The following is a 19102-nucleotide window of genomic DNA, read 5'->3' as shown; positions in this document are numbered from 1 at the left end:
ATTAATAATAAGGATAAAATTGAAATAAATAGTAGATTATCTCTTGATTTTCCAAACTGAACAATTAAATGGAAACCATTTTTAGTATAAATGACTAGTAAAAATGGACGGAAGGGGTAATAAATACTCAGTTAGTAGCACTTTCTTTTAGACACTAGATGGCCTATGCCCGTGCTGCGCACGGGCCCAACACTTTGGATTATAGCGTATCTATGTGTATGTAGTTGTGTTTGGATAGTGATAATATACATATATATTTTATATTGATAATAAACATACATAAGTTTGTACTGTTTTTATGAATGTATATATATATATATATATATATATATACACACTATGTTCAAAACACGATTAATATAACATTGCAGTTTGTGCTCCGTATTTAAAACTTTATTATATTCGTGTTTGCTACGAATACAAAGTCGGCAAAAATTTATTAATACTTTTTAAAAGAGAAGACTTGTTTAAAAGGAAACTATTTTCCTCTCTTTGAGATAAAACAATAGCAATATTTAAGCATCAGTTGATACTTTCAATTTTAATTCGATTAATTTAAAGGTGTAAAATACTTATTATTTTTTATCAAATTTTGATTTGGAAAATTCTAATTCAAATTATTAAATTAATTTTACATCTTAAAATAAAACAAATTAGAAATTGATTTTCTATTTAAACGAAGAAATACTATTTTTTAATTTTTGGTAAATAATCTCGGTTTAGCTCATTTTACTTGTCATGTTGTTTTTTGCATGGTTTTTTAAGAAAACGTCAATTAGAATTAGAATTTGACTAATTTATCTTATTTATTATTTGATCTTCATTTGATATTAATCTCTTTTCACATTTATTAGAGTAAGAATAAAAATGTAAATTCTATCTTATTTTAAAATATAAATATTTTAAGTATATTTATTTTTAGTAAACACAACAAATAAATGACATGGCGGAATAGCAAATACAGCAGTTAAATATCTAGATTAGATATTAGGCTAATATAAGAAAATAAAGGAAATTGTATGTATTTGGCTACTTCACCTTTTGAAGAAAAACAATAATATGGGGTCCGTGTTTTTTACTGTGCAATAATTTCATTTGCTCCCACTAATGGGTTGATACGCATTTGGCAATGAATCCACTATTATTGACTTGATGGGAATACTTTGGGAATGACATGAATATTTTTTGATTTTTTAATATACGGGGTGCACGTTTTTTTTTTTGACATTGCTTGTTTTTTTAATATGGGGTTTACTTTTTTTTTTTCGTGAGTTTGGAGAGGGTGGGGTCCACTTTTTTTATTTAAAACATTGTTTGATGTTTTTAGTATGGGGTCCACCTTTTTTTTTTTTAAGAGTGACTGACGACGAAGTATGGGTAAACCGATGCTTCTATGTAGTAGAAAAATAGAAATATAATACAGTATTTCTATCTACATTTTTTTGCCCTTAAATAAAAAAGTGGGTGGGACCATAAAGGATTTTTTTTGCCCTTAAATTAAAAAGTGGGACCAAAGGACGGACGATAATCTTGCTTATAAACCGGCTCTTCTATTTAGTAGTAAAATATAAGTATTTTAAGTATATTTATTTTAGTAAACATAACAAATAAATAACATGGCGGAATAGCAAATACAACAGTTCAATATCTAGATTACATCTCAGGCTAATATAAAAAAAGAAAGAAAATTGTATGGTTTGGCTACTTAACCTTTTGATGAAAAGCAATAATATGGGGTCTATGTTTTTTGCTGTACAATAATTTCATTTGCTCCCACTATTGGGTTGATACGCATGTGGTAATGAATCCATCATTATTGATTTAATGAGATACTTTCGAAATTATATGAATATTGTTTGATTTTTTAATATTGAATGCACTTTTTTTTTTACATTGTTTATTTTTTTAATATGGGATTTACCTTTTTTTTTTAAATTGCTTGATTTTGTTAATATAGGGTCCACTTTTTTTTTCTTTAATATTGGTTTGTCTTTAATATGAGACCCACATTTTTTTTTTTTTAAAATGAACTGCCGACTGACGATGAAAAAGTAGCCAACTGGCTCTTCTGTATAGTTAAAAAAATATAAAACTATACTATATTTTTAGGTTTGACCCAAGGACAAGAAGTTTGACCGTCGCCTAAAGATTAAATTATTTTTATGATCATTATACTTGCTTAGGCTCCAGATACACTAAATGATGCATGATTATAACAGATACATTTAACAAGTTTTTAATCATAGTAGCAATAAGCTTACCGATTAGTTTACTAAAATCAAGAGCAAATCAACCATATATATATAGTTATGATCAATGGTAGAACACGCCACCATATATGTCATACTACTAACTATAAGGTATCAGTCCTGACATGAAACTAATTTTTTAAAGATAAAATATGCTATATAGTCGAAGATTGAGTAATTTTTCCCTTTTAATTGTTAATTATTTGATTAAGAAGCTACATCCAGAAGGCTGAGTTGTTTGCTCCAAAATTCAACAATTAATGTCCGATCTAGATCCTTAACTGTTAAACTAATCATTGTTACTAGAAAATATATCAATTATCACATGATTCAAGCTGGAATCACCAATAATTAAGTTTACAATGAAAAGAATTTGGCTTGATGTTACATAAATCAAGTGACAGTCTTTTTCTTTAGACAACTTTTGACAATTCAATTATCGTAATATCTATCATTTCTTACTAACACATCTTACCGACACATGTAACGGATAATTTTGTCACCAATGCTATAACAAATAGGAAAAATATCATCTATTTTATTGTCTGTAATAATATTTGAACCCTAATTTCTTAATATTTCTACCCATTTCATAAACATTTAGGCCTCACCTTCTGATACTTTTAAGTGATAGTAGTTATAACAATTAAGCTCTTTTGAGTTTTTCAAAATAAACAACATGCAATGTGAAAGCAAATAACTTAAAATTGAAATACAACCTAAATTCAAAATCCAAAAGAAAAAGTTTAACATAATGCTCTTATGTCAAATTCCAACATTACATAAGTGAATTCCAATGTAACTTAAGTAAATAATTCAAAAGATAGGGAAAATATAAGTCTATAACCTCATTCACAACGAAATTCTACTTTAATAACGTCACTCTTATATGCCAAGTTTGTTAATGACTCATTCTTTCTACTATTAAAAAGTGTAGTTTCAAAAATTAGAATAATAACACGGTTATGCTAAATGAATAAAATAAAAATTTAAAAAATACGAGAAATTACATGGAGCCACAAGAAATAAAGGTTGGGAATGAGAATATTAGAACAGGAGGAATATTGACTCAAGAAACAGTCGTGCGTTTTTATTATATTGTGTGTCTTAATTGATACAACAAGGGAAGAATATATAGACATACGAAATACATAGAAACACATTAGAACTAGGACTCCTAGCTTCAAGTAAGTCGGCTATTTGTGTCTGTAGGTATTGGACTCGCACTAGGAGTAGGACACTGTCTAATACTCCCCTTGCAAGATGACGGTGGCAAAACAACGTTCAGCTTGGAGCTAAGAAACTCGAACCGGGCAGTAGCTAGAGGCTTGGTTAGAATGTTAGCAAGTTGGTCTTTTGTCGAGAGAAATTGTACTGAAAGATCCTTTCTTATCACTTTGTCTCGAACGAAATGAAAGTCGATCTCCACATGCTTGGTCCGAGCATGAAACACAGGATTGAGGGATAAGTATGCAGCCCCTAAGTTGTCACACCATAGAACAGGAGCATTGCGGATGGTTACACCAAGTTCAAACAATAGAGATTGAAGCCAAGTAAGTTCAGCTGCGCATTGGCTAGGGTCTTGTACTCAGACTCGATGGACGAGCGTGCTACAGTGCGTTGTTTCTTAGAGGGCCACGAAACCAACACATTCCCAAGAAAAATAGCATAACCATCGGTCGACTTGCGATCATCCAGAGAACTAGCCCAATCGAAATCAGTAAACGCTTGGAGAGAGAGACCACTAGACATGGGAATGAAAAAATGACTATCAACAATATGCTTGAGATAACAAAGTATGCGTTTAACTGTTGCCCAGAGATTCTGACTTGGAGAGTGCCTGAATTGACATACTTTGTTAACGGCAAAAGCAAGATCCAGCCTAGTGAGTGTGACATACTGTAATGCGCCAACGACCGTGCAGTACATTTTGGGATCGTCAAATAAGGAGCTATCACCTGTATGCAACTTGGTATTCAGTGCCATAGGTGTGCGAACTGGTTTGCAACTTTGCATTTCGATTTGGACAGCAAGTTGTGAATGTATTGCCACTGTGAGAGGGACATACCAGCAGTCGTGCGACGCACTTCAACTCCTAGAAAGAAACTTAATGGACCTAAATCTCGAATGGAAAATTCAGCCCCCAACTTTAAGATCACATTGTTGAGAAATTTCGGGTGGCTGCCAGTGAGTATAATATCGTCAACATAGACGAGCAAATATGCACGGACATCTGCATCATTATTCACAAATAAAGAGGTGTCAGTTTTTGAAGGTGAGAACCCAATAGCAACAAGAAACTGATGGAGTCGCATATACCATGCTCGAGGTGCCTGTTTGAGGCCATAAATGGATTTGTGCAGTCGACAAACATGGTTAGGATATGAAGGATGAGCAAAACCAACCGACTGAGACATAAACACACTTTCTTGAAGGTAGCCACGAAAAAGGCATTTTGCACATCTAATTGGCACAAGAGCCATCCCTTTGAAACTGCAATTGTAAGCACAACCCGAATAGTGGATGGTTTTACTACCAGACTAAATGTTTCAAAATAGTCATGACCTTCAAGTTGTTAGGATTTAAATCCCAAATCCGACCTTTGTAAGCAGGTTCCCAGGAAAGATTGGAGGGTCACAGCTGGACCACTTAAATACCAACCTCCTTAGATAGAACCTACTTACGCCGTGATGTAAGCGAAGAATAAATAGCACACACAGATTTATAGTGGTTCACCCTCAATGTGAGAGCTACGTCCACGTTGCTGCTGCAGATCTTATTAAAGAAGAAATATTACAAGTGTTTACAACACTCAACCTCACAACCCCAATCCCAATTACACTCAAGAATTTTACCACAGAAAATTCTCTCAAAGACCTTCTCTTACTTAGGCCTTTCACTAGGAGTATTTCTCTTAGATTTTTCTCTCTCTTTGGGATGTGTTGTTTTCTTCAATTTTGGTGTGTTTACAAATGAACCATAAGCTACCTATTTATAGGAATGAATTTCCTATGATGAGGTAAGCGCTTACATCACGACTATTATGAGGTAAGCGCTTACATCACGACTATGTGAACAAAAGAATTGACTTGTTTGGCCAATTCCACACCTAACAAATCTCCCACTTGAAGACTAATTTTAATTTGTCTTCACACTTTGATCGATGCAGCAGCTCTTTCCTACTTTCATACTTCGTGCAGGCCAACTGAAGTTGAGCATAGCTTCAGTTTGTCTATCGTCACTGCCTTTGTCAGCATGTCTGCTGGATTCTGACTCCCTGCGATCTTCTCAAGCACTAGCGCTCCATCTTCCAAAGCTGATCTAATGAAATGGTACCGGAGTTGTATGTGCTTCGTTCGAGCATGGTAAACCGGGTTCTTTGCCAAATGAATGGCGCTTTGGCTATCACAATATAGCACACTTCCCTCGTGGTCCTGATCCAATTCCCGCAGAAAAGATTGTAGCCACATCATTTCCTTTGTTGCCTCCGTCACAGCAACATACTCAGCCTCACAACTAGAGAGAGCTACTATCTTTTGCAACTTGGAAACCCAAGAGATTGCAGTACCTCCGAAGGTGTAAACATACCCGGATGTGCTCTTTCTGCTATCAATATCACCACCGTTGTCAGCATCAACATACCCTTGCAATCCTGTTTTTGATTTTCGGAAATACAGAGCTGAACTCGAGCTGCCTTTCAGATATCTGAATATCCACTTCACAGCCTCCCAGTGTTGCTTTCCCGGATTGCTCATAAATCGGCTGACAACTCCCACTGCATGTGCAATGTCTGGCCTTGTACATATCATTGCATACATAAGACTACCGATTGCAGATGCATAAGGTATCTTGTCGATCTGCTTCTTCTCATCCTCGGTTGTCGGCGACTGATCCTTTGACAACCGAAAGTGTCCAGCCAAGGGAGTGCTGACTGGCTTGGCATCATGCATGTTAAACCTTTTGATAACTTTCCTCACATATTCTTCTTGTGAGAGTTTGATGCCCTCCTTGCTTCGGTCGATTCTCATCCCAAGGATTTGCTTTGCAGCTCCCAAATCCTTCATTGCAAACTCTTCCGATAACCCTTTTTTCAACCGATCAATCTCCTGTAGGTTTGCTCCTACGATTAGCATGTCGTCGACATAGAGTAGCAGTATCATGTACGAGTCTTCAAATTTTTTGAAGTAACAGCAGTGATCTGCCTCGCACCTTGAAAAATCAGCTTTCTTCATAAAGCTGTCAAACTTTAAATACCACTGTCTTGGAGCCTGTTTTAGTCCGTACAGACTCTTTTGAAGTTTGCACACCAGATTCTCCTTTCCTTTGATTTTGAATCCCTCCGGCTGTCGCATGTAGATTTCCTCGTCTAGATCACCGTGAAGAAATGCAGTTTTCATGTCCATCTGTTGCAGATGTAGATTTTCCTTTGCTACCAGCCCAAGAACAGTTCTGATAGTCACCATCTTGACTACGGGAGAGAAGATCTCCGTATAGTCAATGCCTTCTTTCTGTTGAAATCCCTTTGCAACTAGCCTTGCTTTATAACGCTTGCTTCCATTGGGTTCTTCCTTTATCCGATAAACCCATTTGTTTTGCAATGCCTTTTTATCCTTTGACAACTCGGATAATTCCCATGTATGATTTGCCGATAGTGAATCCATTTCATCCTTCATTGCCAGCTCCCACTTAGTCGATTCATCGACTTGCATTGCTTCTTCATAACATTCCGGCTCCCCTCTATCACTGAGTAGAATGTAGTTGAGGGATGGAGAGTACATGTGAAGCGGCTTCCTGATCCTGGATGATCTACGCAGCTCTGTGATTGGCGTCTGTTCATTTGTTTCAGAATCAACACTTTCATCAGCACCTTCTCGGATTGTTTGTTCCTCTGCCTCGGTTGTACCTGGCTGCGGCTCAGGTGCCGGAAAGTCCCTCAAATCGACTATTTCCGATTCCTTGTCCTGACATTCTGAATTCTTTTGCAGCTTGTCTTTGTACAGTAGCTCTTCGTTAAAGACAACATTCCTGCTTCGGATGATCTTCCGATTTTGTTCATCCCAAAATCGGTACCCAAGCTCGGTGTCACCATAGCCAATAAAGTAACACTTCTTTGATTTTGGATCAAGCTTGCTTCTAGCCGTATCATCATTATGAACATATGATAAGCAACCGAACACTTTCAGAAATGAAAGATTTACCTTCTTGCCACTCCAGACTTCTTCTGGAATTCTGAAATCCAAGGGAACTGACGGTCCTCGGTTAATTAAGAAGGCCGCGGTATTGACTGCATCTGCCCAGAATGTCTTGGGCAGTCCAGAGTGTATTCTCATACTCCGAGCACGCTCGTTCAACGTTCGGTTCATTCTTTCGGCTACTCCATTCTGTTGCGGCGTTCCAGGAATAGTCTTCATCATCTTGATCCCATTATCGGCACAGTACCATTTGAAATCACCATCAGTGTATTCTCCGCCGTTGTCGGACCTCAAACACTTCAACTTGAGGTTTGTTTCATTCTCGACCATGGCTTTCCATCTTTTGAATACACTAAACACATCAGATTTATTTTTCATAAAATAAACCCATACCTTCCTGGTTGAATCATCAATGAAGGTCACGTAGTAGTGTGATCCTCCAAGAGAGGGGACAGTGGTAGGTCCCCACACGTCTGTGTGCACCAATTCCAGCTTCTCGACCTTCAACTCTCTGCCTGCACTTGAGAAGCTTACTCGCTTTTGTTTTCCGACAATGCAGCTCTCACACGTATGAAGGTCCACCGTCTTCAGCTCCGGAATTAAGCCATTTGTCACCAACAGCTTCATCCCCTTCTGGCTGATATGCCCAAGCCGACAATGCCACAAATCTGTCTTCTTTGTGTTGTCAACCACAGCAACAATATCACGACAGCTATCCGTCATGTAGAGAGTGCCAATCTTCTTTCCTCGGCCAACTACCATAGCACCTTTCGCCACCTTCCAAGACCCATTACCAAAGTTGAGATCATATCCCTCATCATCAAGCTGACCTACTGAAATCAAGTTTCGCATCAGCTTTGGAACATGTCTAACTTTTGTAATCTTCCACGAGGATCCATTTGACATCTTCAAATTAATGTCTCCCGTGCCAACAACGTCTAGCGGCTCTCCATCGGCTAAATAAACTTTGCCGAGATTCCCAGCCACGTAGTTTGTCATTATATCATGATATGGGGTGGTATGAAAGGACGCTCCTGAGTCAAGCACCCAAGAGTCTATCGGGCTGTCAACCGATAGCAACAACGCATCGCCAATGTCTTCCGTAGCAGCGTTGATTCCAGCCCCCTTGTTGTCCTCCTTCTTTGGCGCCCTGCAGTTCTTCTTGAAGTGACCTGGTTTTCCACAGTTCCAACAATCAAATGTTCGTCCTGGTCTGGATTGACCCCTGCCATTCCTTGATTTCGATCTGCCCCTATTTCGGTTGTAGTTTCTGTCATAATTTCTGCTTCTGTTTTCAACATTAAAAGCAGAACTCGTCGATGCCTCTCCAGAATCTGTCCTGCGCACTTCCTCAGCAAGGATACGATCCCTAACATCGTTGAACTTTCGTTTGTCACTGCCGACAGAATTACTAACCGCTGCTCTCATTGGCTCCCAGCTATTTGGTAGGGATGCCAACAAAATTAGAGCTTGCACTTCATCATCGAAGTCAATTTTTACCGATGACAATTGATTTACAATGGTATTGAATTCATTTACGTGTGCAGCAACATGAGCATTTTCCATCATCTTTAGATGAAATAGTTTCTTCATGAGAAATACCTTATTATTTGCCGAAGGTTTCTCATACATGCCAGACAATACCTTCATCATATCTGTGGTGGTCTTCTCCTTTGCCACGTTGTGAGCAACGTTCTTCGACAGCGTCAGTCGAATGACTCCCAGAACTTGTCTGTCGAGGAGATCCCAATCTGCTTGCTTCATCTCCTCTGGTTTCGGACTCAGAGGTTCATGAAGCTTTCTGCCATATAAATAATCTTCAATTTGCATTCTCCAGAACGCAAAATCTGTACCATCGAATTTACCGATGCCGTGCGTCGTACCATCTTCGCCTCCCATCGTTTCTAAATCACAACACAACCTGTTGCTCTGATACCAGTTGTTAGGATTTAAATCCCAAATCCGACCTTTGTAAGCAGGTTCCCAGGAAAGATTGGAGGGTCACAGCTGGACCACTTAAATACCAACCTCCTTAGATAGAACCTACTTACGCCGTGATGTAAGCGAAGAATAAATAGCACACACAGATTTATAGTGGTTCACCCTCAATGTGAGAGCTACGTCCACGTTGCTGCTGCAGATCTTATTAAAGAAGAAATATTACAAGTGTTTACAACACTCAACCTCACAACCTCAATCCCAATTACACTCAAGAATTTTACCATAGAAAATTCTCTCAAAGACCTTCTCTTACTTAGGCCTTTCACTAGGAGTATTTCTCTTAGATTTTTCTCTCTCTTTGGGATGTGTTGTTTTCTTCAATTTTGGTGTGTTTACAAATGAACCATAAGCTACCTATTTATAGGAATGAATTTCCTATGATGAGGTAAGCGCTTACATCACGACTATTATGAGGTAAGCGCTTACATCACGACTATGTGAACAAAAGAATTGACTTGTTTGGCCAATTCCACACCTAACACAAGTTGGTGAAATCCTTTGGCAACTAGACGTGCCTTTTAACGCTCAATGTTACCAGAAGAGTTTCGTTTAATTTGGAATACCCACTTGCTACCGAGAATGTTCATGGAAGGCTCGAAAGGGACTAGAGACCAAGTCCCGTTGTGTAAAAGAGCATTCATTTCAGAGCCCATTGCATCACGCCAAACTTTATGTTTATTAGCTTCGGTGAAACTGGTAGGTTCGATGGACTGTTCCGTTTGGAGAGAAGCGGATATAATAGTGGATAGATGTGATGAATGAGGCATATGATGAAGAATCATGTAATGGGTACGTTGAGGAGGAGCTGGGAGACTAGCAAACGGTGTTGGCGACTGGGAAGAAGTCGGGGGTGGTTGAGGGACAGGTGAGTAGCCCGGGAGGTCAGCCATGAGGGGTATGGCGACTGAAGACGAAGCTGCCTGGGATGAACTGGACGGGGACGTTAGAGTTGGACAGTCCACATGAGGCGAGGCAGTGGGTGGAACTGAATTAGTGTCGGACGGGGATGGAGGGACTGTTTGTAAAGTTAATGGAATAGGTGAGGGGTTAATGATTTTTTGAGGAGAGCAGATTGTTGAGATGACAATTTTAGAGGCAGAGAAATTGGAGAAGAAGTCCATGGTTGCGCCGAGGGTAGTGTAGAGGGATGAGGCCTTAAAATAGAGTGGCGCGCAAATGGAAAGTTGGATTCATCAAAGTGCACGTGACGAGCAATATATATACAACCTGACACCCTATCTAGGCATCGATACCCAAGATGCATTGAGCTGTACCCAAGAAAGACGCACGGAACGCTTTGAAAATCAAAATTATGTTTGTCATATGGTCGAATATATGGGAAACAGAGGCAACCAAATGCTCGGAGGAAAGAATAGTCAGGAGACTTGTGTAGAGCAAGTTCAAAAGGTGAGTGTCTAGCGTTCGAGGGGGGGTGGTAGGAGATTGATAAGATAGATGGCTGATTCAAAAGTGAAGTGCCAATAGTGAGACGGTGTCGAACTGTGAGCTAAGAGACTTAGCCCAGTTTCAACTATGTGATGATGTTTTCGCTCAACCTTGCCCTGTTGTTCATGAGTGTGTGGGCAAGAAAGACGATGAGCAATTCCAAAAGACACAAGAATAGGTGAAAGCGAACGAAATTCGCCGCCCCAATCCGATTGAATGGATTTTATTGTTATGTTAAATTGTTTTTCAACGAGAAGTTTAAATTGATGAAAGATATGGACTACGTCAGATTTTAGTTTCATAGGAAAGCCCCAGGTGTAGTTTGTATAATCATCAACAAATACAAGAAAATACTTATGACCATCAGACGACAAGGTGGGAACAGGGCCCCAAACATCCACAAAAAGTAATTGCAAAATAGAAGTACTTTTATTTATTGAAATTGGAAGATGTAACTTGTGCGACTTGCCAAGTTGGCAGCACTACAAATATGATTAAAATTGAAACTAGAGTAAGGTAACCTATGCTTCCTAATGACGTGATGGAACACACGCTAGTGAGGGTGTCCTAGCCGAAGATGCCAGCATGTAGAGGATGTTTTTGCCGAGAGAAAAGCAGAAGGTGACCTTGAAGAATGGCACCGAGAGAATGACTTGAGAGGAAGAGTATAGAGGCCTCCACTAGTCCGACCTGAAAGAAGTAGTGTCTTGGATGCTCGATCCTTGACATTAAAATAAGAGGGATGGTATTAAAAAAAGGCATTATTGTCACTTGCAAATTTTTGAACGGAGAGTAAGCTTTTCGTAATTAAAGGAACATGGAGAATATTTTTAAGAGCAAGAGATTTTGAGGGGAGAGATATAGTCGAATTACCAGTGTGATGAATTGGAAGCCCTTGGCCATTGCCGACGTGAACTTGGTCAGTGCCTTGATAGTCTTCCACTCGTTGTAGGTTAGCAAGATCAGGCGTAATATGATGTGTGGCGCCAGAGTCGAGGAACCATTACGAATTGCTAGAGACTGGAGCGGGGTGGTGCGATAAGTAAGCCGTAGGATTGATTGTATGATTGAAGCGCTGAAAACACGCGGGGACTAAATGATTGAAACCATTGCATATTTGGCAGCGTTGGCGCGAATCAACCCACTGTTGTCCAGTGTTCGGACCCCCCTATATGAGTTGTTTCTGCCACCACGATAGCCTCTTCTGCCCCGACAATTCTGGCGACCTCTTTCACGATTAGCATTGGAGTTGCGATTAGATTGTGATGCTCACTGGCTAAGATTTGCAGCTAGGTTAGATGCGAGTTCCGACGGTGAAGAATTTGTAATTGATAGAGAGGAGAGGGTCTGCCGGTGAATGAATTCATAGTTTAGGATAAGACTATGTAATTCACTGAACGAGACTGGTTCAGGTCGAGCGGATAAGGTGGTAATAATGTCTTTAAATTCACTTCGGAGGCCTTTGAATATATAGATGTTCTGATTGGAAAGAGACAACGAACGACTTGCAGCAGCTAGTTCGTCACATATAAGTTTCGCTTTGTGAAGGTACTGAGTGATAAGTAGATCATCTTGTCTCATATGTTGAAGTTGCATATGAAGATTGAGTATTCTCGTATTGGATGGCGAGGAAAGAGCTGCCTTCAGCGCATCCCAAACTTCTTTGGATGTTGAAAGACCGATTACAATCGGAATAATTTCTTCTGATAGAGACGAGATAAGCAGGCTAAGGATCACTTGGTCCTGTTGAATCCAGCGAGAATGGGCTGGACTAGCAATAGCTGCTTCTTTTTCTTTGCCCGACACATGAGATGGAGGGCACGGGCGACTGCCATCAACATAACGGGAAAAGATCTTGACCACGAAGAAAGGGCAAAATTTGTGTTTGTCAGAAGAGATAGTTGGAGGAATTTAACTTAATTGAAATAAAATGGTGAACATGGTAGAGAGGTGTTGGAAAAGAAGAACTGGCAGTGTTAATGGTGGTCGACGACGTGGATGACGAGTCCGTTAGAGGCTCTAATACCATATTAGAACATGAGGAATATTGACTCTAGAATCAGTTGTGCGTTTTATTATATTGTGTGTTTTAATTGATACAACGAGGGAAGAATATATAGACATACGAAATACATAGAAACACATTAGAACTAGGACTCCTAGCTACAAGTAAGTCGGCTATTTGTGTCTGTAGGTATTGGACTGGCACTAGGAGTAGGACACTGTCTAATAGAGAAGAAAGTAAATGAAAAATAAATATTATAAAAAGAAAATTACATTTTAAAAAATAAAAATAAAGAAGAAATTAAAATAATAGAAATAAAAACTAAATTAAAAATCAAAAGAAATTAAAATAATAGAAATAAAAAATAAATTAAAAACAAAAATAAATTAAAATAATAGAAAAAGAAACAAACTAAAAAGTAACTGTGTAATTACAAGATGTAATTTCACCCAATTGTCAACACCCCCCCTCCCAACCCCCCACCCGGGAGAATTGAAGAGTATAATTACACCCTCTCAATTACACCCAATTGTCACCTAACTGTGTAATTACTTGGTCAAACAAACAGGCCAAACTGTGTAATTACACTCAATTCCAATTACCTGGGTGGCTTTCCAAACAGGCCCTTAACGAACCATAAATAGAATGTTAATTTTACTTTATTTTTATTTTTGATTTCCAACCCGGTATCAGGTACCCTCATTGGATCACGCATAGGGCCCATTCCGGGGGAAGCACTCCCTACCAAGGATTTTTTTCATAAGAAGGGCTCAAACCCGAGACATCTAGTTAAGAGAGGAGCAGCCCCATCCGCTGCACCACATCCTTTGGTGGTGAATGATAATTTTACTATATCACCTCTAATTATTACTAAGTCATTTAATTGTTGAAATCAATTAAAATTTTCAACCCAATAATTAATAATAAGGATAAAATAGAAATAAATAGTAGATTACCTCTTGATTTTCCAAACTGAACAACTAAAATGAAAACCATTTTTATTATAAATGACTAGTAAAAATGGACAGAAGAGGTAATAAATACTCACTTAGTAGCACTTTCTTTTAGAAATATAAAACTATACTAGTATATTTTTAAGTTTGACCCAAGGACAAAAAGTTTGACCGTTGCCTAAAGGTTAAATTATTTTTATGATCATTATACTTGCTTAGGCTCCAGATATACTAAATGATGCATGATTATAACAGATACATTTAACAAGTTTTTAATCATAGTAGCAATAAGCTTATCGATTAGTTTACTAAAATCAAGAGCAAATCAACCATATATATATATAGTTATGATCAATGGTAGAACACGCCACCATATATGTCATGCTACTAACTACTAAGTAGGGGTGTACAAAGTAAATCGAAAAATCGCACCAAACCGATAAACCGAGTCAAATCGAGAAAAAAATTCGACTAGGGGTTTGGTTTGACTTGATTTGGTGTAGGAAAAAAAAACCCGACCATAATTGGTTTGGTTTGGTTTTAGCTAAAAAAAGTTAAACCGAACCAAACCAACCCGACATTACATGTATTCAATTTTCAAAATATTTTATACATAAAAATATTTATTTGTAAAGTAATTTATAAATATTTCTTAAATTTTTTCGTAATTTTTTATCTATTATCATATTATTCAAGCTTGAACTTAGAATTTTGAATGTCAATAAGTTTTATATCCTATGGATGTTAGTAACTCAAATAAAATCCAAACCAAAACCAACTCAACACTAATCCTAACAAAAGAAATTCAATTTACCACTAGAAATGACAATAATGTTGGATATCTATTCTTTAGTTTTGCATAATTGATTTAGAGAGTAAAAATACATAACTTAAGTTTTTTTTTCTTTGTCATATAATTAATACTTATTTTAGCATGTCTTAGTATTTTCAGATTATAGTCATTTTCTTTTATGGCTTGTTAATTAGCAATATTTATTTTAACCGATTATATTAGCTTTTGTTGAATATTTTAATACAATGTCATCACTCTTCTCACATTTTGTGTTATTTTCTTAAGAAACACCTTAATTATATAATTGTATCTTAGTAGGGCTAAAGAAATATTTGAAGTAAAAGCTATATGTTTTGTATCAAGACTATTCCGAAAAAAACCCCGAGAAAACCGAACAACCCGAGAAAACTCGAGGTTGAAAAACCCGAATTTTATTGGTTTGGTTTGGTGTATAAATTTTAAAACCCGACGCAATTGGTTTGGTTTGGTGTTTAAAAAATCCGAACTAACCCGGTCCATGTACACCCCTACTACTAAGGTATCAGTCCTGACATGAAACTAATTTTAAAAGATAACTAGATAAGTATAACATTTACAAATGTGATACTAATTAATGTGGCTACCCTCTACTTGCACAGTTTCATTCAGATGTAACCTAAATCCTAAATGGCAATAACTACTTGAAAATAACCATAATTTCAAAAACTGTAAATAACAATAAATCCTGAAAAAGAGAATACCTATGGGTTTACTAATGCATCAGTGATGCATAATTCCATATCTAAATAGAAATTTTAACATAATTCAAAACAAAAGAAAGAATTTTATAACATGTACATTCGAGTATAGTAAACCTTTGCTCCCTCCCAGACACTATTTTGGGGAAGCAAGCATCTCCAAATCAAACTATAACAATTTATTGATGAGACATCTCTCAGGAGAAAAAGGAGGGTATATGAGGAGATTTGAAGTGGGAGATTGTTAGGATATACTATTAACCATGCGGTTTGATTATGGATTATTCTTTAATTTCTTTTGGAACAATTGTTTAATTATTTATTCAATTCAATAAAGTCTTAATTTAAATAGATCATTTGTTCATATGTGTGCCCTTTACTTATATAGTAGACGATTTAGTGCATGGAGTTTTAGCTCATGCGCGGAAGATTAAATTGTCGGTTCTTATAAGTTATAAAGTTAATGTTCACAATCAAAGATGAAATTGGGCAAAGTATCTTGATGATTGTAGCATAAGATTAAAATATAATCTATCTTGATTATGGGGATGGTTATGTTCCAATTTCTTATGCTAGTACATTTTTGTGTGTATTGGACGGACCAAGTAGAGATAAGTGTTTTTGTGCTGAATATATAAAACTACATCTCTAGCTCGTTAAATGTTCTCATACTCTTAATCTTGATATGATTGTTATGATCAGTGTGCTTCGTTCATTATTTTGATTTATTAAAAGGTACGACTCAACTGCGAGTTAATGTATTCCTGGTAAATTGGATAATGGCGAAGTGCATTTGTGAAATGACAATTAGTTGATGGAATCTGTGTCTCGACCTTGAGATTGATGATACCCATTTATGGATGCTTATAAGTTTTCATGTGAAAACCCTGCAGGTGGATTTTGTATCCGTCACGTGAAATAAGTTAAGCAAAAGTATAAAGGATTAAATTAGTCGATGAGTTAAATTGCCAGCAATTTAATTTATTTGATTGGTGTCTGTAATCTTAACACAGGGAGTTAAATGAGTTTTTATTTTAATGAATGATTTTGAAATTAAACAGAGGAGTGCAATTACAGTTTTCTAGTGGAATAAATTGTAATTTATTGTGGTAGGATTAATTCATTCATATTCCGAATTAATACCACAATAGGAAGCCTCGTTATTAAATCTGTGGTCCCTGCTGTGCCTGAACATTCTAGAACAAGGAAAATAAAAGAAAAAAAAATAATATCCTTGGTGGGTTAGGAAAAGGGCTACACGTTTTGGCTAGGGTTTACCCTAAAAACGTGTGTATATAAAGAAAGTCATTCAACCCTAAGGTATTATGGTTTTCTAGCCGAATACTTGCCACTCAAGTATTACGTTCATAAAAGTTCAGGATACACAGTAGAAGATCGTAGACCCGGAGAGCACGGACGCCATTGAAGACTTGTGCAACAGCTTTAAAAGGTTAGTGTCACAATCTCGAATTTGATTATATTTGTCTAGTTTACATGTAAGAATAAGATCTTGGATGTTTGCTTCCTCTGCGTGTATATGCATATTTCCAACAATTGGCATCAAGAGCCGTCTTACATCTAACTAGATAATGTAATACTTCATGAAACAGAAACCCTAGAATTGGTGTTGTTGCTTGAAAAACGAGATTAATTATGTTGTTTATGATTTATGGAATCACGGATATTGTTAGAATCAGTATAAATAATATGTGATATGATTGTATCTGATTTTATTTTTAAAACCCTAAAACGACAAAACCGATTTTTACCGAATGGTCATGGTTTGGAATTCTGAAATATTTGACGAACTCCGATTGACCTGAAAATTGGTAGGTTCATCGGAAACGTCCCACTGAACAATACTCACTGCTTTGCTGTGATCAAGGGCATTTTTTGTCCATTTGAGGTCGTTTAGATGGGTTTATGGACGTTTTTCTGTTTTCGGAAAATTTTTTGTTAACCGAAATTTTTTATTTTAACTAAAAATGGTGTTAGGGTTCATTCTCTGTGGTCTCCCTTGTATGTAGCAGTAATATAATGAGTTTATGAGTTGACATAGGTCTTCCTCCCCATCGGATAGATTCATTATAGTTAATTACTGTGTTGTGATCCCTAGTTAATTGATAGCTTGTCTTGACTCTCCAACTGAGTTACACGTTGGTTCAATGGGACTAGGGATAATATAGTGTGATATCTACCTAATATAAATTATCAGTTTACTCTCCATCTGAGTTGGTTCTGTTTTTTATGGGGTAATATATCTGGCATGACTCATATATTTTGCATGAATAGTTAAGTTTCCCTATCGAATCTAACTGTTCGGTAAGCATGGTTTTATGTGTGATGTGTGGCTTGAATCTTGTTATTTTTTCAGCATAACTAATGATCTATTTAATGTTTATATCTCTCAGATTAATCATGTCTTCTTTCAACCCACTTACCGTTCTGAACCAAAACAAGTTAGAGGGTCCGAATTATGTTGACTGGAAACGAAACCTGGATATTGTCCTAACCGCTGAAGGTTACAAATTTGTGCTGGTTGATGAGTGCCCAGAAAAACCTGGAGAGGATGCTTCGGAAGACCAGATTAGGGCCTATGATAAATGGGTCAAGGCTGATGAGATGGCGCGATGTTACATTCTTGCCTCGATGGCGAATGTTTTGCAACATCAGCATTAGTCAATGGGGTCTGCGTACGACATGCTTGAAAATCTCAAAGAGATGTTCGGAGAGCAAAATCGTGCGGCTAAGCAGACAGCCATGAAAGCCCTTTTGAACACTAAGATGGCTGAAGGATCTTCGGTTAGGAAACATGTACTTGACATGATGAGTCTTCTGAACGAACTTGAGGTTCTTGGAGCTGTCATTGATAAGGAATCTCAAGTTGAGATGGTCCTACAGACTCTGCCTAACAGTTTTCAGCAATTTCGTTTGAACTACAATATGAACAAAATGGATTTGTCACTGGCGAAATTGTTGAATGAGCTGCAGGCGGCAGAGTCCATTATCAAGCAACAAGCTCCTGTTGTGGCTATGACTGTTGAGAAAGGTTCGGTTCCCAAGCCGAAAGGAGGACAGAAAAAGAAAAAGGCTCGCAAGGTTGTGGCACCCGGAGTTGCTGCTGGTGGTGTAAGCAAGCCTAAGGGCAAGTGTTATCATTGCAAGCAGCCTGGGCATCACAAGAAACAATGCCCCACCTATCTGGCTAAGATGAATAAGCAAGGTAATTCACATTTAAATGTCGTTGAAACATGTTTAGCGGCTGTTTCTACCATGTCATGGTGTATAGATTCGGGAGCCACTAATCATATCTGCACTTCTTTGCAGGGGTTTCAGGAAACGCGGCGGCTAAGTGAGAATGAAGTTTGCGTTTTTCAAGCCAATGGCGAACCAGCACCAGCCTTAGCTTTAGGATATATTAGAGTTGAGTTTAGTAGTGATAGAGTTTTGAATTTAAAAGACGTTTTATATGTACCTTCCATTAGAAGGAATTTGCTTTCAGTTTCGAGATTAATGGATGCTGGTTATAATGCCTTTTTTATTAATAACTCTGCTATTATTAAGTACAATAGACTTTTTATCTACACTGCTGCCAGAGTACATGATCTGTTTATACTTGATATTTCTCCTGATGTGCTACAACCGAAAGAGCTAAATAACGTTGATCTGCCACGTAAAAGGAAGCGTATTTCTGAATTGAGTCAAACTTATTTATGGGATTTACGT

General features: G+C 37.4%; 1 long non-coding RNA gene across 1 annotated transcript; it reads right to left on the bottom strand.

Moving 5' to 3' along the window:
- Nucleotides 1-11295: 11295 nt before the first annotated feature.
- Nucleotides 11296-13695, bottom strand: LOC132605342 (uncharacterized). Its single transcript, XR_009569149.1, has 2 exons — nt 11762-13695; nt 11296-11609 (listed from the first exon to the last, which is right to left on the bottom strand). It is a non-coding gene; the product is annotated as an uncharacterized LOC132605342 (long non-coding RNA).
- Nucleotides 13696-19102: the final 5407 nt, after the last annotated feature.

The sequence above is a fragment of the Lycium barbarum genome, chromosome 8, assembly GCF_019175385.1.
Source record: "Lycium barbarum isolate Lr01 chromosome 8, ASM1917538v2, whole genome shotgun sequence".
Taxonomy (NCBI): domain Eukaryota; kingdom Viridiplantae; phylum Streptophyta; class Magnoliopsida; order Solanales; family Solanaceae; genus Lycium; species Lycium barbarum.
Note: the sequence above shows the minus strand (reverse complement) of the source record. Positions and strands in the feature narration are given on the sequence as shown.